Source organism: Ovis canadensis, chromosome X (assembly GCF_042477335.2).
Source record: "Ovis canadensis isolate MfBH-ARS-UI-01 breed Bighorn chromosome X, ARS-UI_OviCan_v2, whole genome shotgun sequence".
NCBI classification, from domain to species: domain Eukaryota; kingdom Metazoa; phylum Chordata; class Mammalia; order Artiodactyla; family Bovidae; genus Ovis; species Ovis canadensis.
In genome coordinates, this window is record NC_091727.1 from 32,941,754 (window position 1) to 32,969,076 (window position 27,323).

Below are 27,323 nucleotides of genomic sequence, written 5' to 3' on the forward strand. Positions count from 1 at the left end.
ATAAACACTGTATGGCACACAAATGCAAAAAGATAAATGACCTTTGCTCTCTGTATTCACTATAAGCAGAACAAATTTTGTAATTAAAAGTAGTTTCCCAATAACTTTGTTTTGAGTTCATGGACTGCCATCTGCCTGGCGATGTGGTCAGCTGAAGGATTCCAGTGGCAGGGTCTCTGGGAGAGTTCTGACGATAAGCAGGCTAACACAGTCGCTTGTTACTGAACAGCCTTTATGAGGAGACCATCCTCATTTTTGCAGTAATGTAATTGAATGGAGTTTAGGATCCCAGACTGAGCATGCACAAGGATGAGTAAAAATATAAGCTGGTCTATTTATGTTTTCTTTTTGATCACTCAGGTCCAGGATTTTTGTACACATTTCTTAGATAATACAAAAACAAAATAATCCTGATTTAGATGGCTCATCTACTTATGACACTGCAAATTCATAGAATTACACAAATTAGCTGACATTACAAAATTGTATCTTTTACAAAGTTTGGTTTCCTGCGTGTACCTTGGCCAAATATATGACGCTTATTCTTTCTTGATCAACAGAATGCTAATCGAAATGCACTTATAATTTTAGGTTTAAAATAACAGGATTTTGGGCTAGAGTTGGAAGATTTCATTCCTCCTACTGTCTTCATACATAGTATCTAGTCACCACAGATAAGAGAAGTTAAGTGATGAATATCAGCTGAAGAGCGAGAGCTAAGGGATGATCTTGTGAGCTTTTATGAGAAATAGAATATTTGGAAAATTGTCAACTCATTTTCAAGAAAATTCAGTTATACATTTTGAGTGTTATCATTTATTATAAATTCTAATAGATATGATAATTTTCAATACAGAGAGACATATCATAATTTTCATATACAACGAATGGAGACTCATTGTAAAAGTAAACTAAGAGACTTGGGTATTTGGAGATTTAGTTTACTATCTATCCCTTAAAATACATTGTTCCTTTTGACACAGTCATGCAGATCTATAATAAATAAACTGTATATACTGAATACCTTTCAGTTTGGTTTTAATAAAAATTTCAGACAGTTATTAAAAAATCAGTGTAATTGGAAGCATCGTGTTCATTTTCTCTTTATGCAAAACCGTGCACTCATATTCAGATTTTGCCTTTTCATTTGAATTTCATTAACTCTACCTAGAATAATTATATCCTTCCGAATTCTGATGTGTACAAATCCTGTCTAACCTTTTGAAAATCAACTTGCTTTTGTTAATGTTCTTTACCATCTTATATCATTATAGATATTCATGCATCATTAGCAAGGAAGTGCTGTAGCCATACTAATTCACTTTATTCCCCTCTGTTCACATTCATTTCTAATGATATATACCCAAAAGAATACACTATGCTCATTTTCCTGGAATGAAAATCAAGAGATGTGGAAGAAAGCCCTAAAGTACCTATTTTTATTAGCAAATGGAAGTTTAAAAAGGGTTATTATAGGACAAAGTTATGATTTTTAACACCTAAAGTTGAGGTGAAAACTGGTTTCAAATTTTGAGCTCTGTAAATAGGCACAGGTATCACTCATAAAGGTTTTAATAAACTTCTGTTTCTCTAAAATTCATCACTTTTTTGTACTACTTAAAATTTGATTCCTGAAGGGCCACATTCCATGCATGAAATACAGACAATCCTGTTTTGAAACAAATGATGCATTATATCTAAGTTTTTAAAACAAAATGCTTTCCTCCATGATTTAAAAGACTTCTCTATACTCAATATAAAAGTTTCAAATGGGTTGTGGTTAGTGGCTCATTTATGACTTATGAGGTCAAAGAAACTAAAGAAGAAAAATGCACTATATGCCATATCATTATGATATATTCTTTAAAAATACCTCCATATCTAATATAAATGTGGTATATAGAAAAATATGTCAACAAATTCAAAGCTTAACAAAAGATAGACAAATACCTGGACAAAAAAATAATGCTGTGATGGAACACTAATTTTTTTTTACTTCATTAGTGTTAATAAGAATGAAGATATGCCAAATCTTTAATACAAGATTATTTATCAATAATTTAAAGTGTGCTCTCATATGAAAACCTGTTAATTTATATTTTATTGTCTTTCTAAAAATAGCATCCTTAATTATTACAAATTATTTAAAAATAATAATACAATGGTATATAAATCCCCAAATGGTTTACAGGTTCTTACATAGGTTCTGATGGGCAATAAATAATATGGTAATGGGAAAAGACTTAAGTTATTTAAGGCAGGCAACTTTCTCTCCTAGTCTCAAAGGTCTTAAAAAAAGTTTCCTTCTAATAAGATGGGAAGTTGAGTTATTTGTATTTATTTCTCTTTGACCATGTATAGAAATTATAGCCCTAAAAAGGCAAATCAAATAATCAAATTTGGCAAAATTAATCCATCTAGAGAAAGAAGACTCAAATAATATGGCATACAAAAAAAAAAAAAGAAAGGAAAAGAATATGACACAGCTAAGATAGGTAAGGGTTTAGTCTTTTCAGTTCACAGTTTTGGATACACATAAATGGCATAGCAATACTATCATTCTGACCGGACTCAGCCTTGCGTGCTTTCAATCAAGTCACTGGGCAGAATGACCTTAAATAGTAAGCCTAATGAGATCACGTGAGTTGGTTATGATCCTCGATGAAGACAATAGCAACAAGAGAACATTTTCTCTTGGCGATTTCCATCTCTCTTCACTGCATTATCAAGAAATCTGCTTATGTGAAGCTATGTCACACAAAAAAGGGGAGGATCAATCTTTGAATGATCTAAGGCAGTTCATGAACAAATTTTATTAAGCTTATAATTTACCCCTTCTTCCCGGGTAGCTCAGACAGTAAAGAATCTTCCTGCAGTGCAGGAGACCAAGGTTGGATCCCTGGGTTGGGAAGATCCCGTGAAGAAGGGAATGGCAACCGACTCCAGTATTCTTGCCTGGAAAATTCCATGGCCAGAGGAGCTTGTTGGGCTACAGTCAATGGGATCATAAAGAGTTGGGCATGACTGAGTGACTAACACTCTCATTTGGTTCAAAAACAATAAAACACACTACATACATAAAATAATTAGTATAAAGTATTACAGAAACTCATTCCTTATATCTATATTCATTTTCTAAAGTTAGAACAAACTTTTGGTGTAAGGCAAGCTGGCAGGGAAAGAGACAGTCAGTTGGAGCTGGATATAGTAGTCTTTAAGAACATCCTACTTCCAGGAGGCCAGGTATATGTAGTGTCCATTGTAAAGGGTCTGGTTGCACCTGTTCTTTGACCTGCCTTGTGTTGATTTTTCCCTTCCACATCATCAGATTTACTTAATTCCTTAGGGCCAAACTAAATTACCATCTAATTATACGGATAAACTGAATGTCGACAATGCGTTAACGACTAATAGTTCTTTAAAGCGTTATCCTTCACAGGATAATATTTTCATTTTAATAAGGATTTCTAATGCATTAACATAAATTAGTAAATTGGAAGAAGACTGGTTCCAAATAGGAAAAGGAGTATGTCAAGGCTGTATACTGTCACCCTGCTTATTTCACTTATATGCAGAGTACATCATGAGAAACGCTGAGCTGGAAGAAGCACAAGCTGGAATCAAGACTGCTGAGAGAAATATCAATAACCTCAGATATGCAGATGACACCACCCTTATGGCAGACAGTGAAGAGGAATTAAAAAGCCTCTTGATGAAAGTGAAAGAGGAGAGGAAAAAGTTGGCTTAAAGCTTAACATTCAGAAAATGAAGATCATGGCATCTGGTCCCATCACTTCATGGGGAATAGATGGGAAAACAGTGGAAACAGTGTCAGACTATTTTGGGGGGCTCCAAAATCACTGCAGATGGTGACTGCAGCCATGAAATTAAAAGATGCTTACTGCTTGGAAGAAAATATGACCAACCTAGACAGCATATTCAAAAGCAGAGACATTACTTTGCCGACTATGGTCCATCTAGTCAAGGGTGTGGTTTTTCCAGTGGTCATGTATGGATGTGAGAGTTGGACTGTGAAGAAAGCTGAGCGCCAAAGAATTGATGCTTTTGAACTGTGGTGTTGGAGAAGACTCTTGAGAGTCCCTTGGACTGCAAGGAGATCCAACCAGTCCATTCTGAAGGAGATCATTCCTGGGTGTTCTTTGGAGGGAATGATGCTAAAGCTGAAACTCCAGTACTTTGGCCACCTCATGTGAAGAGTTGACTCATTGGAAAAGACTCTGATGCTGGGAGGGATTGGGGGTAGGAGGAGAAGGGGGCGACAGAGGATGAGATGGCTGGATGGCATCACCAACTTGATGGACATGAGTCTGAGTGAACTCCGGGAGTTGGTGATGGACAGGGAGGCCTGGCGTGCTGCGATTCATGGGGTCACAAAGAGTTGGACACGACTGAGCAACTGAACTGAACTGAACTGAAGCCTGTGAGATAAATGACAGAAAAGGCTTTTCCCACCCAGGAAAGCACCAACACATCAGCACCAACATATATGGCTGATCTCACGAGAAATCACCAGTAAAATAACATGATAATTAAACAGATAAGGTTACATACCTTAGGTACCTTACAATATAAAATAAATTCAGCAGACACTCATGCATAATATCTAGCCGAGCCTATAGTAGGTATTCAAGAATATTTATTAAATAAGTGAAGAAACTATCAACTTAAAAAGATAATTTTTAAAACACATATTTGGCTACAACTGCTGAGATCTACAGTCAGAGAATAATTTCCATTTTTAAATTCCCAGAATTCAAACACGAATATTTTCTTCCTATCATAATGTAATCTTCATTTGTATAGATTTAAAAGGTATTTCTGATTTAACTATACAGCGTTTTTCCAATTTAATGCATACAAACTAAATGCTATTGCAGGTATGTGTCTTGGTTCAACTGTCTCTCAGATTTTAATGTAACTCATATGTGAACAAAATAAGCCATTATTTGAGGTACTGTTACACAAATAATTTTAGAAGATATTTATTTTTGCTTTATCATAGAGGTCCACATTGCTTATTAGCAAATGGAAGTGTGTGAGAAGGCTTGCAGTCAAGAAATTTTTTCCTTTCTAACTTTTTCCAAAGTCTCCACATAAAACTTATAATTTATATATCTAGCATAAATATTTTTAATAGCAAACTATCCTAATACCAGTTTACGGATACCCAGCACAGGAGTTTTTTCGTGTGTACACATGTGATAATGAACACACATATACACATAATGAATTTAATGTGAAAATAAAAATAACACAAGAAAAAATAAGTTTGGAATTACTTTAACTTCTGTAAATATATGTCACTCCAATACACTATATCATTTAATTTCTATTGTCATGTGGATCTTCCAAGTTGAGTAGATTTTATGGAACAGACTTATATTATTATTAATTTCTATGCTGTAATTCTCAAGCATCTCAGAAAATCGGGCCAGCTTTTAAGTTTATATTATTTAATGTGACAACTTACTAACTATATCTGAATATGCATGTGCCATAATTCTGTTTTTGAATGATTTTTATTAGAAATGTGATAGTGAAAAAAACCTATAACCCTGTTCAATATGGTAGTCCTTAGTCACATGTGACAATTCAAATTTAAATCTAACTTATTTAAAAGGAAATACAATTAAAATTTTACTTGCTGATGAAATTAAAATATAACATGGTATTCATTTTTTATAATACAGAAAGTCAATCAAGCAAAAGCTAAAATCTTTACTTGTAAAAATGCTTAACACTAGCATTGTATCTGTCAGAAAATATTTCTTGTAGTTTATCTAAATTGATAGTTTTCCTCATGAAGGTGATGTAGACTGACTAGTAAATATAATTTAAGATGTCAAACACTAAAAATTCAATTTGTCATTCTACTACAGCAGATTGATTTTACTGAACTGCTAACATATATGGTTTTCATATATAATAGCCTCAATCTCTAAGTAGCCTCACCAACTCTGATGAAGTTCTTTATGAAAACAATTATAAAGTATAGAAATTATACATGCATGATTTACCTGCTGAGCTTATTAATTTATTCATTGTATGTGTATATATGTGTGTGTGTGTGTGTGTGTGTATACAAACAAAATGTAAACATTGAGGTAACAGGAAAATTACTTCATATACACGTTTTCTGTCTCCCTCACACCTAAGTAGATTTGACCTTCAAATAACCATGACGAACTACTAGAATCTAGAATATATGTATCCGGACACCAATAACAGAAAAAGAGGTGTAGGTGGAGAGAGAAAGATAATGAACAATTATTGAAAGCTATGTGATCTCTGGCACAGTCTGGGATGAAACTATGGATTTGGTGATTTCCAGATGTGTCTATGGGGTCATTTGTGGAAGATAATTTAAGATCTGTTTGGCTCAGGAAGGAGTAAGTGCCCGTTGGTTTGTTTCATACAGGCATTACAGGGCAGTAGCTGTACTACTTGCTGAGGGCAGCTTTCACCACCGCTTCTTGTTTTAGAGATCAAGATGCTTTCCCCCACATGATTATTCTGGGAGGTTCTGGCTGTTAACTCATTGTTCACCAGATTAAAACAAACACAAAAACAAAAACTACTGCCATTATTTTTGCTGCTTCTCAATCAACACTATATAGTATGTCTCTCAAACCTGACTTACATTTATGCTAACAGCTTTCATACTCTTTTAAGCACGAGGAAAAGAACTCAGGCCATTTCAAGAGGTACAGGGATTCAAGAAGGGAAACAAAGCTGAGTCCATGCAGGACATATACTAGAAAAAATGGAAGAGAGATCTGATTTAAAAAAAAAAAAAAGGGAGAAGCATTAAAAAGATTACACTAAAATACAGAAAGCCTGATACCTGGTTTTAAAAAAGAAATCAATAGGTGTTTTTGGAAATACAATAGTAACTGCTAAAAAAATGGTTTCTAAGTGACCAACCACAGGAAGTATTTCACAGCATACAGAAGAATGGAAAGACACTATAATCATAAGTGTAAAGATAAGAGACTTGGAGCACAGAATAAGAACATCCCACATGGAAAGTATATAAATATCAGCATGAAAAAAGAGATGGAAGAGAAATAATAATTTAAATAATTTTTAAAAACTTCCATGAGCTAAAAATATTACTGATTTACAAAAGTTAAAAGTGTTGCTCATGTACTAAGAAGGGTAAAAGAATAAAAAAAAAAAAGATACATATTTAGAAACACTGGTAATATCCTAGTGAAAAGTTCGAATTCTGAGGAATAGGGTGGGGGATACTTTACAGAGTTAGAGACAAAGAGGACAATTTAAGTATATGTATAAATTTAAGTGTATTGTATAAACACACACACACATACATATATTGATATATATAAACGTGGACCAACATTGTATTTCTCAGTGGCAACAAAGGAAGTTAGAAGGCAGCAAAAGTTAGAGGGCAGTGGAAACTAGGAGACAGTGGTGACAACATAGAGCGACTATTAAAGAAGAGGAGAGAGATTCAAGAATGCTATTATTATCCAACGAATCCATCACTTTGACAACAAAAGAAAGACAATTTTGAAAATTTAAGTATTAAAAGGATATATACATCTTTATAAATTTGTATGAGAAAATTTTTCAGGTATATTAACCAAACGAAAAATAAAGTAAAGATTTAGAAACAGGAAGAAGTAAAGAAAGAGCACAAAGAGAAAATTCTGTGACGTGCTTGATTAAATTCAATGGAATGGTGGTAGTTTAATTTTAATTTGAGTGATAATATGCCTTCTTGAACTGGATGCTATGAGGACAAAAAAGTAGTTAAAGACTAAATTACAAAGTTTTTGTTTTTAAAGGATTTTATCTTGGATTGACAAGAATGAGGAGTTGTTGAACAAATCATATCGGTGGGGAGAGTAATGTTCTCATCGAATTTTAGTGTAAAACTACAGAATTATAAGTTTAAATTTATTAAAAATAGGAAAATATCAGAGACAATTATCAATGTGAAAATAAAATGATGAATCCAGACCAAAAAAAAGAGGGAATGGAAATTTTATCATCAATCCAAATGGTATGGACCTAACAGAAGCAGAAGATATTAAGAAGAGGTGGCAAGAATACACAGAAGAACTGTACAAAAAAGATCTTCACGACCAAGATAATCACGATGATGTGATCACTCATCTAGAGCCAGACATCCTGGAATGTGAAGTCAGTGGGCCTTAGGAAGCATCAGGAAGAACAAAGCTAGTGGAGGTGATAGAATTCCAGTTGAGCTATTTCAAATCCTGAAAGATGATGCTGTGAAAGGGCTACACTCAATATGCCAGCAAATTTGGAAAACTCAGCAGTGGCCACAGGACTGGAAAAGGTCAGTTTTCATTCTAATCCCAAAGAAAGGCAATGCCAAAGAATGCTCAAACTACCACACAATTGCACTCATCTCACAAGCTAGTAAAAGTGAAAGAAAGAAAGTGAAGTGGCTCAGTCGTGTCCGACTCTTTGCGACCCCATGGACTGTAGCCTACCAGGATCCTCTGTCCATGGGATTCTCCAGGCAATAGTACTGGAGGGGATTGCCATTCCCTTCTCCAGGGGATCTTCCCGACCTGGGGATTGAACCCAGGTCTCCCGCATTGTAGATAGGCGCTTTACCATCTGAGCCACCAGGGAAGTCCAAGTAATGCTCAAAATTCTCCAAGCCAGGCTTCAGCAATACGTGAACCGTGACCTTCCAGATGTTCAAGCTGGTTTTAGAAAAGGCAGAGGAACCAGATATCAAATTGCCAACATCCGCGGGATCATCGAAAAAGCAAGAGAGTTCCAGAAAAAAAAATCTATTTCTGCTTTATTGACTATGCCAAAGCCTTTGACTGTGTGGATCACAACAAACTGCGGAAAATTCTTCAAGAGATGGGAATACCAGACCACCTCACCTGCCTCTTGAGAAACCTATATGCAGGTCAGGAAGCAACAGTTAGAACTGGACATGGAACAACAGACTGGTTCCAAATAGGAAAAGGAGTACATCAAGGCTGTATATTGTCACCCTGCTTATTTCACTTATATGCAGAGTACATCATGAGAAACGCTGGGCTGGAAGAAGCACAAGCTGGAATATAGATTGCAGGGAGAAATATCAATAACCTCAGATATGCAGATGACACCACCCTTATGGCAGAAAGTGAAAAGGAACTAAAAAGCCTCTTGATGAAAGTGAAAGTGGAGAGTGAAAAAGTTGGCTTAAAGCTTAACATTCAGAAAATGAAGATCATGGCATCTGGTCCCATCACTTCATGGGAAATAGATGCAGAAACAGTGGAAACAGTGTCAGAATTTATTTTGGGGGGGCTCCAAAATCACTGCAGATGGTGACTGCAGCCATGAAATTAAAAGATGCTTACTCCTTGGAAGAAAAGTTATGACCAACCTAGACAGCATATTGAAAAGCAGAGACATCACTTTGCCAACAAAGGTCTGTCTAGTCAAGACTGTGAGTTTTCCAGTGGTCATGTATGGATGTGAGAGTTGGACTGTGAAGAAAGCTGAGCACCAAAGAATTGATGCTTTTGAACTGTGGTGTTGGAGAAGACTCTTGAGAGTCCCTTGGACTGCAAGGAGATCCAACCAGTCCATTCTGAAGATCAGCCCTGGGATTTCTTTGGAGGGAATGATGCTGAGGCTGAAACTCCAGTACTTTGGCCACCTCATGCGAAGAGTTGACTCATTGGAAAAGACTCTGATGCTGGGAGGGATTGGGGGCAGGAGGAGAAGGGAGCGACAGAGTATGAGATGGCTGGATGGCATCACTGACTTGGACGTGAGTCTGAGTGAACTCCGGGCGTTGGTGATGGACAGGGAGGCCTGGCGTGCTGCAATTCATGGGGTCGCAAAGAGTCAGACACGGCTGAGTGACTGAACTGAACTGAACTGATGGGAATAAAAAAATGTTAGACATCCAGTCTACTTCCTCCTATTAGAACATCAAGACATCACAGGTAGAAAAAGCTTTCCATCTTCAGGGAAAGAGATTCCATGAATGTGTCTAATAATCCAAAACAGTGCTAGCCACTTTTGCTTCATTTCAAACTGTGGTGTTAGAGAAGACACCTGAGAGTTGCTTGGACTATGAGGTTGTCAAACCAGTCAGTCCTAAAGGAAATCAACCCTGAAAATTCATTGGAAGGACTGATGCTGAAGCTGAAGCTCCAATACCTTTGGCCTGGAAAAGAACCTGATGCTGGGAAAGATTGAAGGCAGGAGGAGAAGGAGACAACAAAGGATGAGATGGTTGGATGGCATCACTGACTTGATGGACATGAGTTTGAACAAGTTCCAGGAGACAGTGAAGGACAGGGAAGCCTGGTGTGCTGCAGTCCATGGGGGCGAAAAAATCAGACATTACTGAGTGACTGAATAACAACAACGACCCTCATGCTGAACTGTGAGCCCACTTTCTTTTATTCTCTTCCACTTATGGAGTGGTCCTAAGAATCTTAACTTCAAAATTATCTGTAGTACATGGAGGCATGCAGTAGTGTTCAATAAGGGTAGTGAATTACAAAAGTACAAACAAAGGATAAGAGCAAATAACAACCATAAATTATGAAAGAAGGAATGTGTACAACTCTATGGCTATAAGAATTATTGTAACAATAATGAAGCTGGTTAAACTTTCCCATTAAAAGATGAATACTGTCGGTGGTTTAATATATACAACTCATCTACAAGCTGTTCATGAGAATCATTAAAAAATAAAGTCTCAATAGCATATAATGTAATGATACATGATGTTATATCATGGAAATAATTTACAAAAGTTAGAGTCAAAATGGTAATGTCAAATGAAATATAGTTCCAGGGCAAATGGGTCCAAGATTAGCACTGTAATAAGTCAGATCTTTCTTTTTACCAAAAACAAACAAATAAACCCAATCATTAATTGTTATGCCCAAATATTTGACTTCATTTTACATAGGGTAAAAATTACTATAAATAAAAGGAGAATGTGATGAAATCACAGCTATAAATGGTAGCTTCCGTACAGCTCGTTCAGAATTTTTGGATTAAAAAACCCAAAATCAAACAAATTAAAAAAATAAGAGATTTTTTAATCAAGAACCTATATTTAGTCCATATTTTGTAAAAAATGAAAAACTATATTCTTCTTTTATACCACAAGGACATTAAAAAAGGAAGGAAACTTTTAAAAGTTCCACAAAGGAAACTTTAAAAGGATAAAAAGTAGAGATTTTACAGGACATCTCCTCTGATGACAATCCAGAAACATAGAGAAATGATAGAATAAATTTTGGTTTATCTCCTAAGGCTATGAAAAAGGATGTATCAGATACCCATGTATTGACTGGAAAAATGTCCATGAAAGATATTGTTAAATTTAAAAATCATATACAGGCTGAGGCAATATTTTTATAAAGAGGGAAAGCATATCTATTTATACTACTATGGTTAAGAAGCATAGAATACAATATGAATGCTGACACTAAATTGTATACATTTCTTACTTCAGAGGGAGTGAAATTGGCAGGAGGGAGAAATGAAGAATACTAATATTTTTTTAAATCCTTTTATATTGATTGAACTGTTAAACTAATATTGTATTACATTTGAAATAACTTTGAACTAGTATTTAACACTAAAAGCAAAAAGAGCTTGTAGTGGTAAATAAAATCTATATGTAATCTGTTTATGACTGTGGCCCCTTCTAATTGGCTTGACTATATAACAAGTTTTGAGTAACATTTTTTCAATTTAATCAAAACTGTAGGAAAGCATATAATACTATCAAATGACTGAACTGTATGGAAGCACCGACCAAGATAAAATGCCTAAGAAAGCAGGATGAACGCATTTTGAGAGAATTTCACATTATCACCTAAGACAACATTAATGGTCTTCACTGAACACCTAATTGACTGAAGGGGCCTTGAAATGACTGGTGGCCGAATCTGCACATGGAGAAAAGACAATTGTTTTTAGGTGCTTAAGGTTCCTAAAGATGAATGAGGAACCTTAAGATAAATAGAAAACTGTGCTCCTATATAACATCTAATTTTACTGATCTTGAGTTCAATTTCAAACAACTAATTAAAATTGAAATAACCAATGAGAAAAATACTTGAGACAAAGCAGATACTTAGTAACATCAGAATTATGGCAGATTTTTTTTTTTTTTTTGCAAATTTGAAATGCCTACCTCAATGCCTCCCATGCATTCTAAATTGCTTTTGTTAAGTAAAAAAAGGTTTCCTATTTCTTTGGCCTGACTTATGACACCATGCATTTGTGCTAAATCACTTCAGTCATGTCTGACTCTTTACAACGCTATGGGCCACAGCCCACCAGGCTCCTTTGTCCATGGGGATTTTCCAGGCAAGAATACTGGAATGGGTTGCCATGCCCTCCTCCAGGGGATCTTCCTCACCAAGGGATCAAAGCCATGTCTCCTGTAGCTCCTGCATTGCAGGTGGATTCTTTCCTGCTGAGTCCCAGGGAAGCCCAACTTATGAGACTACCTTTATATAAATGCCCTTAATCTGAAAAGGCACTAGTACCTTGAGATATAATAATACTATTTACAAAATTATATGACCTGATTCCAGATTACTTAAGTTTGATAATTACCCCACATTCTATTCCTATTTTAAATATTGCCAATTACTTTGTATATCTGTAATAAAAACTGGGGGGTTACAGAATAGAACGTTTTGAACTTGACTGAAAGTTGGAGAGGAAACTATAAAAATTACCATCTTAATGAATTCAGTAGGCATTTTTTAAAAGGCAAAACATATTCTACAAGCAAAAACGTGCAAATATTTATAATGTAGCACATATATCTATACATATACATGGAAATATATATATAGTTATATGTATACTGCGCATGCACACAGCATAGGTAATAGATATTTAGATAGATGTATAAATTAGCTGGCAATGGTATTTGAGGATTTAGGAAGCTAATATGTCATATGCCACTATGTGTTAAACAATTTTACATTTAGTTGATGAGAGATTAATCATTTTTAACTTCATTTTACTTGTGAATAAATTGCTAAAACAATTAAATTATCCAGGCTTATTATAAATAATATAATATTAAATATAAAAAATGTATCATTCACTCTCCCTCTTTCTCTTTCTCTCATTTATGTTGCCCCATACTAAAGAGTTTATCAAGGTCATGTCTCCCTATATCACTCTCTGCAGGCTCTTTTTTTGACTCACTTTCAAGCTGTAGTTATTATTTCATACTTTTGTCATTTACTCCTTTTCCTTTTCTTTCTGGCTTCTACTCAGGGCAGGAAAGCAAGATAATACGCTTAGGAGAATTATCTCTACAATCAGTGAAATTGAAAAACTTTCTGAAAAGAACCTGAATAGTCCTCTCATAAGGAAATATAGGGAAGCTGTGGACTTCATGAACTTTATCAAATCAATCTAGAAAATCCAGAGGGCTTTTGTTCTACTCTTTTTCTGACTCTTAGCTGAGTTCTAGGTAAACCATACTGCTGTCCATCTGACCTCTGTAAAAATTAGGTGCTGTATAGAAACTATTATGTTTAATGTTATTTTTCTAAAACAATATACTTTGCCAAGTCATAAATCACTTTAAAAAATGATAGTCGCTGAACAAAACCATTTTTTTTCCTTGCCAAAGGCTATGTTCAATTCTTAGGGTTTTGTGAGTTTAATGACACCTTGGGTTTAATGTGCTTCACCTTGCAATCAAGATAGTTTTTCCTGAAATAACTTGTTCTCTCTCAGTGTTCCAGAAAATAATTATCATTGTATTTTCCCATAGCAAGAATTCTAATATAAAATTGAACTGTTCTGCCCGGCACATTTTCAAGCTTTAATTCTAAGAAACCATATTCACACAATCACATTAAAATTCGTTTTAGATCATATACTTTAAGAGGATAATTAATTGAAGTCTTAACATACCTTTTATTTCCTAAAACCCTTTGTAAGAGAGCAACTGCAATAAAGTGTTAACTGCAATAAAGTGTTTTAAATTTTAAAAAAAAACTACATTAATTTTTTGCTCCTCCAAACTTTTAAGAATATTGATTTAATTTGCTGACTTTTTGTATCCAAATCAAATTTTCAAGTATAAGACTTAACTAAAATCAGGAATATAAAGACATTGTGCAAATTACAAACATCTCTGTTATGGCTCTTTATTTGGAAATGAAGACTATAAGAGACGTGAGCATAAGGAGGCAAAATTAGTGTATCTCTTATAATTAGAATCTTCATGGTTTCAGTTTGCAATTTTGATGAAGCACAGGAAAGGTAACATTTCTGTGGTAAAGCAAATGGTGCTCTTATGGGATCTACATATTTTTGAAACAAAAGAAGGATTTAAAGCCAGAAGATGAAAATATTTATAAAAAAGCGTAAATACTGTTTTGGTACTGGTGGCTCAGACAGTAAAGAATCTGTCTGCAATGCCAGAGACTTGGCTTCGATCTCTGGGTTAGGAAGATCCCCTGAAGAAGGGAATGGCTACCCACTTCAGTATTCTTGCCTGGGAAATACCATGGACAGAGGAGCCTGGTCAGCTACAGTCCATAGGGTTGCAAAGAGTCAGACACGACTGAGCAACTAATATTTCCATATTTACTATATGTCAGTGCACATATTAAAAATATGTAAGGTGATATATTGCAATACCCTAACTACACTCTTTTGGCATATTTGTTCTTGAATTTGTTTCTCACATATAACAAAAGAAATTTCAGAATCTCATTCCAGGAGATAATGCTTGTGGGCCAATATTCATTGCCTAGAAGGTCATAAAATGGGAGACAGTCACTGATTTTTAGAGCTTTACTTTCCTCATTCTCAAAACTTCAAGCAACCAACAGAAACTTGGCTCTTCACGTGAATAAGTTTCTCCAAGTTGATGTTTGCCAGCCTTTGTATTCAGAGAAGGCAATGGCACTCCACTCCAGTACCCTTGCCTGGGAAATCCCATGGACGGAGGAGCCTGGTAGCCTGCAGTCCATCAGGTCGCTAATAGTCGGATATGACTGAGCGACTTCACTTGCACTTTTCACTTTCATGTATCAGAGAAGAAAATGGCAGCCCGCTCCAGTGTTCTTGCCTGGAGAATCCCAGGGACAGAGGAGCCTGGTGGGCTGCCGTCTATGGGGTCGCACAGAGTCGGACACGACTGACGCGACTTAGCAGCAGCAGCCGCAGCAGCCTTTGTATTTCATGGGTCAATAAAATACTACCAAAAATGTCAAGGAACCTCACAAAATTCTCACCTTTATTTGCATAGTAAAAAAAAAACATTGTAATAAAACAAAAAAGAAAAAAATAAAGATGAAAGAAAGGGCATTTTAATGCTGCCTCCTCTCATGACAAACTGTAGAAAGCTATACTTTCAGAACAATCATTGTACAAATTTAGTTCTATGAAAAGTGCGACACTTTTGCTCTTATTCTTTTCCCTTTTATAAGGACCAACTGAAAACATTCAGATGCTAGGAGACTGAGGCAGCGTCTCCATAAGAATGTAGAATGAATAATTCTGAACTAGATGGAATTCCACAAGAAGATGTTTTCTATCCATCTATCTATTCATTTACTCACCATATTTTTATTGCACACCTACTCTGTTGTAGAGTCTCTATGTTGGGAAAATGGTATTTAGTAAGAACGAGAGTCTTTTCCCTCGTGGAGCCTGCATTCTAATGGTAGAAACAGATAATAAACAAATAAGCAAACAACATATTTTCAAATTGTGGTAAGTGCTATAGAGGAAACAATCGGGCTAATGTTGGAGAACATGATGGAGGGGATGAAGGGAATGCTATGGATTTATCACACAGAATGCTGAAGGATGCATTTATTCTACATCCTGAAAGACAACAGGAGACCATCAGGCAAAGATCCAGAAAGTCCTAAGAAAAAAGAAAGTAGAATTGCAAAGACTGAAGTGGAAGGCATTCTGGAAAGTCTGAAGAAGAGATCTTTGTGGCAGTACATTAACTAGGCTGTTGTCCACTAGAGAAGTCGATATATGAAAGGGTCGAGATTTCTAAAAAAAATTTTCCATTCAGGAAGTAGTGAAGTGTATTCATATATGCAGCTACAAAAATAGAGTGTGAATGATTTTATTCATGTTTCATGTATATTTGTAATAGTCTTGATATTAATCACAGAACAGAATTTTAATTCTGTATAGATCAAAAAGAGAGTTATAAGCATTATAGGTTACTATACTTCTTAAATAATTCATTTATTTATATTTTGCCACTCAGATATTCTATTAGACACAAATGTAGTAACTATTATGGAAAAGTAGTTGCATAGATCTCCTGGAAAACTTCTCAACTGATTGATCTTGGCAATAAGGTCCATGTACTGCTATCCATCTAATAATGACTGTAAGGTATGAATTAATCTAAACATATTAAATTTGCACAGGTAAGTACTCTTGTTTTTCATTTTAGCCATGCACCTTTTATCCATGGATTCGTCAGCATAACATGCACATAATGTTATATCGAAAATGGAGACCCAACAAGGATCTACTGTACAGCACAGGGAATTCTGCTCCCTATTGTTATGTAACAATGTAAATGGGGAAAAAAAAAACTTTGAAAAAGTATAGATACATGTATATCTCTCATTGTATCATTTTGCTGTACACCTGAAACTATCACAACATTGTTAATCAACTATACTCCAATAAGAAATAAAAAGTTAAATTCTTAATGATTCTAATATATGATACTAAATTTAAGAATGCAATCAGCTTTAACTTTCATTTAGTTCTCTATTAGTTATTAGCTATTGAGCATTACACTCAGAGATTAAAGAAATAAAAGGGTAGAGAGTATTGAATTTTTAAACAAAATTATGTTGGAAGTGAAGTCTCTGTGAATAAGTGCATTTGTAGTAATAAGACTAAAACTGAATTTCAAACACACTTTAAGTTTCAAAAGCCACTGGCTCATAACAAAAAGGCAAAAGAAATATCTGATAATTGAGCAAATCTGAAGACAATATGCTGCTGCTAAGTTGCTTCAGTCGTGTCCGACTCTGTGCGACCCCAGAGACGGCAGCCCACCAGGCTCCCCCGTCCCTGGGATTCTCCAGGCAAGAACACTGGAGTGGGGTGCCATTTCCTTCTCCAGTGCATGAAAGTGAAAAGTGAAAGTGAAGTTGCTCAGTCGTGTCCGACTCTTAGTGACCTCATGGACTGCAACCTACCAGGCTCCTCCATCCATGGGATTTTCCAGGCAAGAGTACTGGAGTGGGTTGCCATTAACCTTATTTAAAAAAATATTTAATGAAAATCAAAGTTAGGAAAACTATACACTTGAATTATTTTTTTCATCTGTTCTAAGAATCTGTTCTATACAATGAGAGTCTTAAGTAATCACCAAAGAATCAGAATGATTCACAGATGGTGCAAATGATTTAATTATTTTAACCAGTTGTTCCAGGCATGCTTAGAAGGGTATTGCCAACCCCAGTGCAGAAGCCATCTGAGCTCCCTTCCAGCTGGTGTTCCATATTTTGAAAGCAAATTTAGATTGGAGAAAATTACACTTTTTATTGTTATGTTCCAAATGGAGGTCAAATTGCTGTGTATACATTCTTGCACTTTTTCTCTCTTCATTGTATGAATTATACTTATCAAGTATCATATCTTCTGTATAACTGCTATGGATTCATCAATGTTCTTTCATGTTTTGTGTTGTCTGGCACATAGGAGGCACTGGATAAATGTTTACTGAATTAAAGAAATACCAATTCAATGTATCCAAAATAAAATGTAAGTTTCTTTATAGACTCCTTGTAAGTGTGTGGAATTCCAATTTCCCTGCACCCTTAGCATTTTAGGAGGTTCTCATTAAAAAATAAATTAAAAAGGAAGAAACCAACATCATAGAACAATACCTCATCTAAGGAAAGACAACATCAACAAATCTTTATGGTAATTTAATAACTATTTTGATGTTGGAATCCTTGCTCTTAATTTTATAAGAACTCAGAAACGTTGCTTTAGAAATTTTAGTCTGTTGAGGTTGTTATCAGGATTAGAGATACTTTTTGTAAAACTCTAGTCTTGGCATGCCTCAACTGCCCTCAGAAAATCTGCTATTGCACAACAAAATAACTGATATTCATACTTATTCCCATTAGATTAATAAGAGATAAGATTTGCTTAATGTTTTCATTCAAAATTATAAGTAATAAACTGCTCCAAAATAGTTATATCAAAGTAATCATGTTTCAAACACTGTCATTTCAAGAAAAAGGATATTAATTTTAGTAAAATAAGGTATAAAATGAGATATATTTACTCTAATTTTCTAATAAAAGCACATAATAAAACTATATATACCAGTAAATCAGACTCAATTTTATATTTAACATTTATGATAAATCTATCATTATTAAGATATTTACCATCAATAATATTTCCTGAAGACTGTGCTAAATTTCCACTTAATAGAAAAATTTGATACAGTATATTACTATAAGAAAGGGAATGTTATTTTAAAGCTTATGTATATATTTGACACCAAATTGAATTGTGATTATAGTACTTTACTGAAACTCTAATTTAGAAGATGAATAGCATATAAAATTATGTACCTACCATAGCTATAACCTAACTATGCAGTAAGTGTGCATATTAACATAAGCCATGAGTCTAGCTTAACACATTTATATTAATATTTTTAATTTATTGTGTTATTTAAAGTCGATCACTTGAGGTAATATTTCTGAGGTACTATTTTATATAAATCTTAGTCACAGAACAGTGAATTTGTTTAAACTTACAAGAATATTAACTTGCAACTGACATCTTATTTCATATACTGTAATGGCCTTGGCCTGGAGAGAGCTAGAAATGACAAAGTCCTATGTTAATGTAGTGGCTTACTTTCCTTGGTCAATTCTACTAGTGTTCTTAAGCCTCAGTTCTTGTTTGGATTATTTTGATAGCTTATTCATTTCTTTTTTTCTCTACTTCAAAAATTTTATACTCTATTTTTCTCAGGTTAATGGTTACTCTAAAATTATTAACATGCACAATGAATTTTGCATGATCTCTTTCTAAGCATTAAGAGGACCTTACAATGATTTTATTCATCAATAAAGCATTAATTCATTCAACAAATATATATTATGTACCTACCACTTGCTAGTCATTACTTTTTTGGGGATTTTTTTTTAAACTGGAGGATAATTGCTTTACAATGTTGAGTTAGTTTCTGCTGTACAACAATGTGAATCAGCTATAAGTATACATATATCCCCTCTCTCTTGAACCTACCTCCCACCCACCCCCCAACCCGGCTAGTCACTACTTTTGGTTCTGAGGACAAAGAAGCAAAAGGGAAAAAAAGGAAATTCCTTCATTTTTGGAGCTTCCACTCTATGAAGAGAGATGGATATAAAAAGTGAAAATATTTATAACTTTCCTGGTAGTACATTTTACAGAGAATAGTCAATGGGGAAGGGGTCGATGAAATTCGTCACTGAGGACACTTTTGAGCAAAGACTTGAAGGCAGAGGGAGGGGACCGTATAGATATCTGGGGGATCAGAGTCTTAGGCTTAGGGAACACACAGTGCAAAGGGGGTATGCTGGCATGTTCAAGGAAGAGTGAAGAGGTCAAGGTAGGTTGAGCATAGGAATAGAGATCAAATGCTAAGGGATAACTCTGGAGAGCTAACAGGGGGCAAGATCATCAATCCAGTAAAACTCATGTAAGGATTTTGGATTTTATACTAAAATAGATGAGAATCCATCAGGGCATTTTCATCAGAAAAAGCTCACCTGATTTATATTTTCAAGTAATATCTCTGTTTATTGTGTTAAAAATAGGTAAAGGAAAGCGAGGTTAGAATTTTTTTTTTTTTTTACCCAAAACTTTGAAAGGGTTATGTTGCCATTATAGATCAGGGGAAAAGAGTGGTCTGTTTATAAAAATGTGGTCATGAAATTATAACCTTGTACTAAAGTTATGGGATTGGATGAATAAAAGCAACACAAGGGAGTATAGATGGAAAATGTCCAAAGATTGAGCACTGAGATAATTCAACATTATGGAAGAGAAAGAACATCCTGAAAAGTAGGAGGTAAACAAGTAATTTCCTTCCATACTTTGTGTCATTGATGTCCAGTATTTTAGTCCAGTTCTGTACTTTAGACAATTTTATATATAGCAACTACTTCTTCAGGTTTTTATATTGGTTTGACATCTTCCTTGCTCATCATTCTTCCTTGCATCATGAATCATCCATCTAGGGTCATTCTCCTTCCGGTTAAAAATCAACCCTGAGCATACATGCTGTGGAATATTATATAGGCTTTAAAAATGTATCCAGAATTTCTTTTTACTAACATAGGAAAAGACATATAATGTTTAGTGAAAATTCAGGATATAAAATTATTTCAGCATGATGTACAGACTGATAACTGAATAAACATTAACAGTGACTAATTCTAAAAACAGAAAAAGAAAAACCTGAGGACCCTCAGTGAGACTCTCCCATTGGCTATCTCTCAGCTTTTGTTTGTCTGAAAAGATCTTTATTTCAATGTTACTCTCAAAGGATAAAGTTCCTATGAGTATACAATTCTCTGTGGGGTTCTCCCAAAGAGTGGTTTATTGTATGACTATGTGAGAAGACTCTAAGGATTTCAACAGCCTGGAGAAAATTTCATGTTAACTTCTCAGTTGAGGAGTTTAGAGGCTTGTGGTTAGTGTATAAATTCAGATCCCCACACTCAGTATTCACTTTCCCAGGTTTTCTTCCTCCAGTCAAGAGTCTTCAACAGATGAATTGGCCTTGAGAGTTGTGTTTGTCTATTTTCCCTTGTCAAAGGAAGCCCTTGAAGATTCAACATTTAGGCAGGGTTTTCATTACATCTCTAGTAGATATTGTATAAGGTTATATGTTTTCTAGTAAAAGCCTTTAAACCTTTCTCGAAACCATGAGGCCCTCAATCCAGGCTCAGTAGCACAGGGGATGATGTGCACAATTATGACAACTAGGGAGAATGGAGGTTCCATCACATATTTTGAGCTCAGCTATGTATTTAAATTGCTTTCAAATTAAATTTTATCCAGAATTTTCATATATTTGAAGTGAGGAGTGAGGGAGTCAATCAGTCTGCCATCTTCCTGGAAATTGAATCTAGCTTAACATACTCTCTTCAGAAACCTATATGCAGGTCAGGAAGCAACAGTTAGAACTGGACTTGGAACAACAGACTGGTTCCAAATAGGAAAAGGAGTATGTCAAGGCTGTATACTGTCACCCTGCTTATTTAACCTATATGCAGAGTACATCATGAGAAACGCTGGGCTGGAAGAAGAACAAGCTGGCAAAAGATTGCAGGGAGAAATATCAATAACCTCAGATATGCAGATGACAACAGCCTTATGGCAGAAAATGAAGAGGAACAAAAAAGCCTCCTGATGAAAGTGAAAGAGGAGAGTGAAAAAGTTGGCTTAAAGCTCAACATTGAGAAAACAAAGATCATGGCATCAGGTCCCATCACTTCATGGCAAATAGATGGGAAAACAGTGGAAACAGTGTCAGACTTTATTTTGGGGGGACTCCCAAATCACTGCAGATGGTGATTGCAGCCATGAAATTAAAAGACGCTTACTCCTTGGAAGGAAAGTTATGACCAACCTAGATAGCATATTCAAAAGCAGAGACATTACTTTGCCAACAAAGGTCCATCTAGTCAAGGCTATGGTTTTTCCTGTGGTCATGTATGGATGTGAGAGTTGGACTGTGAAGAAAGCTGAGCACCAAAGAATTGATGCTTTTGAACTGTGGTGTTGGAGAAGACTCTTGAGAGTCCCTTGGACTGCAAGGAGATCCAACCAGTCCATTCTGAAGGAGATCAACCCTGGGAGTTCTTTGGAAGGAATAATGCTAAAGTTGAAACTCCAGTACTTTGACCACCTCATGTGAAGAGTTGACTCATTGGAAAAGACTCTGATGCTGGGAGGGATTGAGGGCAGGAGGAGAAGGGGGCGACAGAGGATGAGATGGCTGGATGGCATCACCGACTTGATGGACATGAGTCTGAGTGAACTCCGGGAGATGGTGATGGACAGGGAGGCCTGGCGTGCTGTGATTCATGGGGTCGCAAAGAGTTGGACACGACTGAGCAATTGAACTGAAATTGAAACTAATATACTAAATTACTAAACAACCATTAATCTGATTGTCTTACATAAACTAAAGACCAGAAAAAAATTATTATAGAAATGGCAATAACTATTATGATTGTAACAGTCTAGAGAAACAGAATCTTGAGTGATTGATTTTTTCTTAACTCGTGTGATGTTAATTAAAAAATTGTAGCTCAGAGGAGGAAAATTTTCTGAGCAACTACCTCCTGGTCCACTTCCCTTAGCAACCTGTATTCATCTTTTATACTCACAACTCTGTTTACTAAAGAGCACTCCGTCTCTAAATACAGAAATTATTTATATTACCAATATTCCCAAGGATATTGCATTGGCAGCTGATGATCTTTGTTGTGATATAAAGGCAAAGAAAAAAATCTATGTAGCAATTATGCAAAAAGTTTGTTTCCTCTTTTAGTCTCACCATTAAATGGTTATCATTATATGATAAGAAGCAAATGTACAAAGAAATAGTAGTGCTGAATCAAATCTAGGTTCAGACATAAGGTGATGGCAATCAGTTCTGTGATTACTTTTTTGTACATCTCTGCTTCATTTTAAGAAAATCCAAAACAACAAAGCCAGAATGATAAAGTAATGGTTTTTTTTTCCCATTTTTCCCCCTGAAGAACATTAGGTTTTCACAATCACTCAAACAGAATCCTATCTTAAAACTGAAATGAAATTTTCCTCTTTGTACTACAACTATCCAGATGTGAAAGTCTGCAGAATCTATTCCTCTCACAGAAATTCATAATCACATTTACATATCAAAAGCCCTGGAAGATTCTAGACTAAGGAAACTTTGCTTAATCCAGTGTTTCTCAAACTTATTTGGACACTAGATTTTTTTTTTCTTTCTTTTGAATAACTCCCACCATATCTTGGGAAGCACTGAGTTCAAGTTAGGTGTCTTCCAATCTGCTCATGCACCCTTGGCCAATTTCCTTAACTTTATTTAAATTATGTTTCCTTTCTGTAAAAGGACGATTAAAATACTACTTACTTGAGAGGGTTATTGGGGGGAGTGAGCAAGATATATGTGAACCTATTTTGAAAATATAAAGTTCTGTTCAAATGCAAACAATTTTTAAAAATTAGTTCATGAATATTTCCATTTTACAAAGTATTCACTTTAGGACTAACTGGTATAACACATTTATTGAAGCATTTAAATAAGTCTACTGACAGATTTATATCAGCTTTTCAAGAAGTTGTGTATTTTGGCAATGTGTGCTTTTAAGTTTAAATTCCTTACTACAGTTTCCTCTGATGCAGTAAAAGCTATCCTTTGCAATACATTGTTATCCTCAACCTCATATTCAGTCTTTACCTCCTCAGTGTTAAGTTTCGAGAACTTTGTCTTTTCTCAGTATATGTACTTCCAGAAGTAACTGTACTAAAATTTGCTGTTCTGAACAGTTATCTTAAACTCACAGTTGGCATGTTTAATTACCATGAGTATACAATATTTTTAAAATAGAAAAAAAAATACCTATTAAGTATTGCCTGTCTAAATTCTACAAAGTTCTAATTGTTCTATAGCCTGCCAAGTTCCTCTGTCCATGGAATTCTCCAGGCAAGAATAGCATGGGTCGCTATTCCCTTCTCCAGGGAATATTCCTTCAGGATCCAGGGATGATCGAACCCAGGTCTCCTGCATTGCAGGTGAGTGAGCGAGTGAAGTCGCTCAGTCGTGTCCAACTCTTTGTGACCGCATGGACTGTAGCCTACAAGGCTCCTCTGTCCATGAAATTTTCCAGGCAAGAGTACTGGAGTGGGTTGCCATTTCCTTCTCCAGGGGATCTTCCCAACCCAGGGATCAAACCCAGGTCTCCCATATTGCAGGCAGACACTTTAACCTCTGAGCCACAAGGGAAGCCTCTAATTTCAGCTTGTAAATGAAAGGATGGCTAAGTTATAGTATCTATACGAAAGTCTACTTGAAATATATTCCATAAAGAGACAGTATATACAAAGGTCCTGAAATAGAAATGATGCTATGCGCTTAAGTATACAGGACACTTTAAAGCCTCTGTATTAGGAGAATGCCAAAAGGGAGATAAAGTTGGAGTAATAGGAATGGTAGGCAGGGACCAAGCTATGCAGAAGCTCATAAAATTTCATTAGAAGTGTAATAAGCAGCGGAGGCTTGACAGAATCCCACATATACTTTTAGGAATTCTCTGATTTCACCAAGGAGACGATAATGTAGGTGGGTAAACATGGGAAATAAGGACGAGCGGGCTGCTGAAGTAATTGAGATGGGAGAAAATACAGTGTTGTCAAGGGTTTCTGCAATAAAGTTTCTGAGGAGTGGTCCAATTAAAGATGTATTTTGCAGGTAGAGCCAACAGAATTTGAAGTGAATTCCATGGATAATATAAAAGTAGGAGGAATCAAAGATGATGTTTAGGTTTTGGACCTAAGTAAAAGGGAATTTACTAACAGCTGCAGAGTTTGGTAGGAGCCATTTATATAGGAGTGAAAATTAATTATTCTTGACTTGGCTATTTTGTGTGTGAAATACCTGTTAGGGTTCTAAAATAAAAGCTGAATAAAAAGTTGTCAGAGGTAAATTGTCGAATATCAGTATTATTTACGTAGTCTTTGAAGCCATAGGCTATCCAGAGCAAATGGGGGGTGTCATATTTAGAAAAGGGACATTTCTTTTCCTTCTTTCAATAAGATGTATTTTTGTATTTTATGTCTTTAAAATTTTTTTTCTCTTCTCCCTGAGACAGGTCATGCATATATTGCCTATTCCAAAGGTTTACTACATTTTTTCCCTATAAACATGATAACTGGCAATAATTCATATTGAACACAGCAGGCACAAACCTTATATTTGCTGCTACTATCTAGAAACAACCTTTTATTTATTGTATTTCCCTTATTGTGAGATCAAATCACTTTTATATTCTCATAGAACTCTGTTTTCCTTTGCAGCAATTGCCACAATTTTAGTGGCTAATTACAAGATTTAAGTTTGTTTTTTATACATATAAGCTTTATATTTACCTTTATATAGCTTGCTCCTCTGCGGCTCTGTGTTCTCTTTTACACTAGCATATCATTTAGTAATTTTTTCAGTGAGAATCTATAGGTTATAAACTTAGTGTTCGTTTATTTGAAAATATAGTGTTTGTATATCTGAAAATAGTTTGTCTTCATTCTTGAATCACTGTTTACAGGATTCTTTTGAACATTCACCTTGAACATTAACAGTATTATCCCAGTGTCTTCTAACACCTATTATTGAGGACAAGTTGGCCAGCCTATGGAGCTTTCTGCTTTTGGTCCTTAGTAGCTTTTATGGTGACCTTCCTGATCATTGATGTTCTGGGTTTCACGCAGACTTTGCTGGTTGTGAACTTGTTTTTATTTATTACAAACTGGTTGAGCTTCATTCAGTTTGAGGACTCATGCAAATTGAGCTTTATTCAATTTGAGGTCTCATGTAAATTGAGATTTATTCAATCTTGTTAAATGTCAGTCATTTATATAAAATAATGTCTCTGCCCCTGGCTCTCCACTTTATCAATCTGGAACTCTTTTCAGGCATATGTTTGAGCTTTTTATTCTATTCTCTCCATCTTCTGGTATTTTCAGCAAAGCAAAAATTTCCTCAGCATCTTTCAATTAATATATTCCTTTTCTTCTATAATGAATCCACCATTTAAAAAGTTTAGGTATTATTTCAATAATTACATGTTAATTTCTAGATTCTATGTTATCAGTTTCCTATTCACTTTTCAAAATGGCTTGTTATTATTATAAGAATTCCATTCTATTTTATTTTTGAAATCTTTTTGAACATTAAACAAAACATTTTCATGTCCTTTACTGTCTTCTTATCTCTAATTTCTTCAGGTGTGCATACTCCTTTTAATTTGGGCATGTTAACATCACTTACAGAAAGCATTTTTTCATATCCATTTTAATTTTAACCTGTGAGCTTATTTTGCTCCGGAGTTTCACATAAGGATTGTTGCATATCCTCATTGTGAAATTTTGTGGCTGGATTTTCTTGGGATCTCTGAGGTTAACTGTCAAATATCACAATTAACCTTGATAAAATTATGCATAGTTTTTTGCTGCTGCTGCTGCTGCTAAGTTGCTTCAGTTGTGTCCGACTCTGTTTGACCCCACAGACGGCAGCCCACCAGGCTCCCCCGTCCCTGGGATTCTCCAGGCAAGAATACTGGAATGGGTTGCCATTTCCTTCTCCAATGCATGAAAGTGAAAAGTGAAAGTGAAGTAGCTCAGTCGTGTCCAACTCTTCGCGATCCCATGGACTGCAGCCCACCAGGCTCCTCTGTCCATGGGATTTTCCAGGCAAGAGTACTGGAGTAGTGTGCCATCGCCTTCTCCGGCATAGTTTTCTATTAGATTTTAAAAGCCTTTATGTTTTTCCTCCTCTCTCTTTACCTTTTTATAGAAAATAATTTAGCTAATGCTCTATTGCCAAGTTTATGGAAAATAATGTCTTCATTGGCAGAATCAACAGCTTTGCAAGAAATTTCCCACAAATACTATGTAACTCTAGACAAAACTACTTGCCAAGAATTAGGAAATCTAACTTTTAATTTACATTGAAAAAATAGATCTACCTGTTGTTAATAACATTTTAAACCTATGGGACCTACTCATCCCAATCCTCTTAATGATTCACAAACATACTATACATTTTAAAATAATGTGTCTCATTCCAATGTTAACTTATATACAGGAAGAAGAAGAAGAAAAAAAATATTGATTCACTTAACCTCAGTTAACCTCCATAATGTAGCTGGTATTTTACAAATACTACCATATTTCATTATTACAAACATCCTCATCCCCATGGTAGAAATGCAAGAAACCAGGCTGGAAGAGACTGCTGATCATATAGCCAGCAGATGGTATCAATGGGATTCACAGAGCCATTCACCCCAGGGAGTGGTCTATTTTACTAGATCACTGTTATAAAATATCTTACAGAAAACATTCCTCATGTTCAGTTTATAGTCGTTGTTTGGTCTTCAGTGAACAGCCAGGTCTGTAAGTCAACAGGAACCATATTAGAAATGCCGTGTAATCCTAACTAGGGCAGGAGCTTCAACATGCTCAGTACCTGGAGA

The 27,323-nt window shown here is 35.3% G+C and overlaps 1 protein-coding gene across 7 annotated transcripts in view; it reads right to left on the reverse strand.

The window, feature by feature from the left end:
- The window catches only part of DMD (dystrophin), a 2,687,035-nt gene that overhangs the window by 1,303,090 nt on the left and 1,356,622 nt on the right, over positions 1–27,323 (reverse strand). The gene's annotated exons all lie outside the window — the stretch shown is intronic.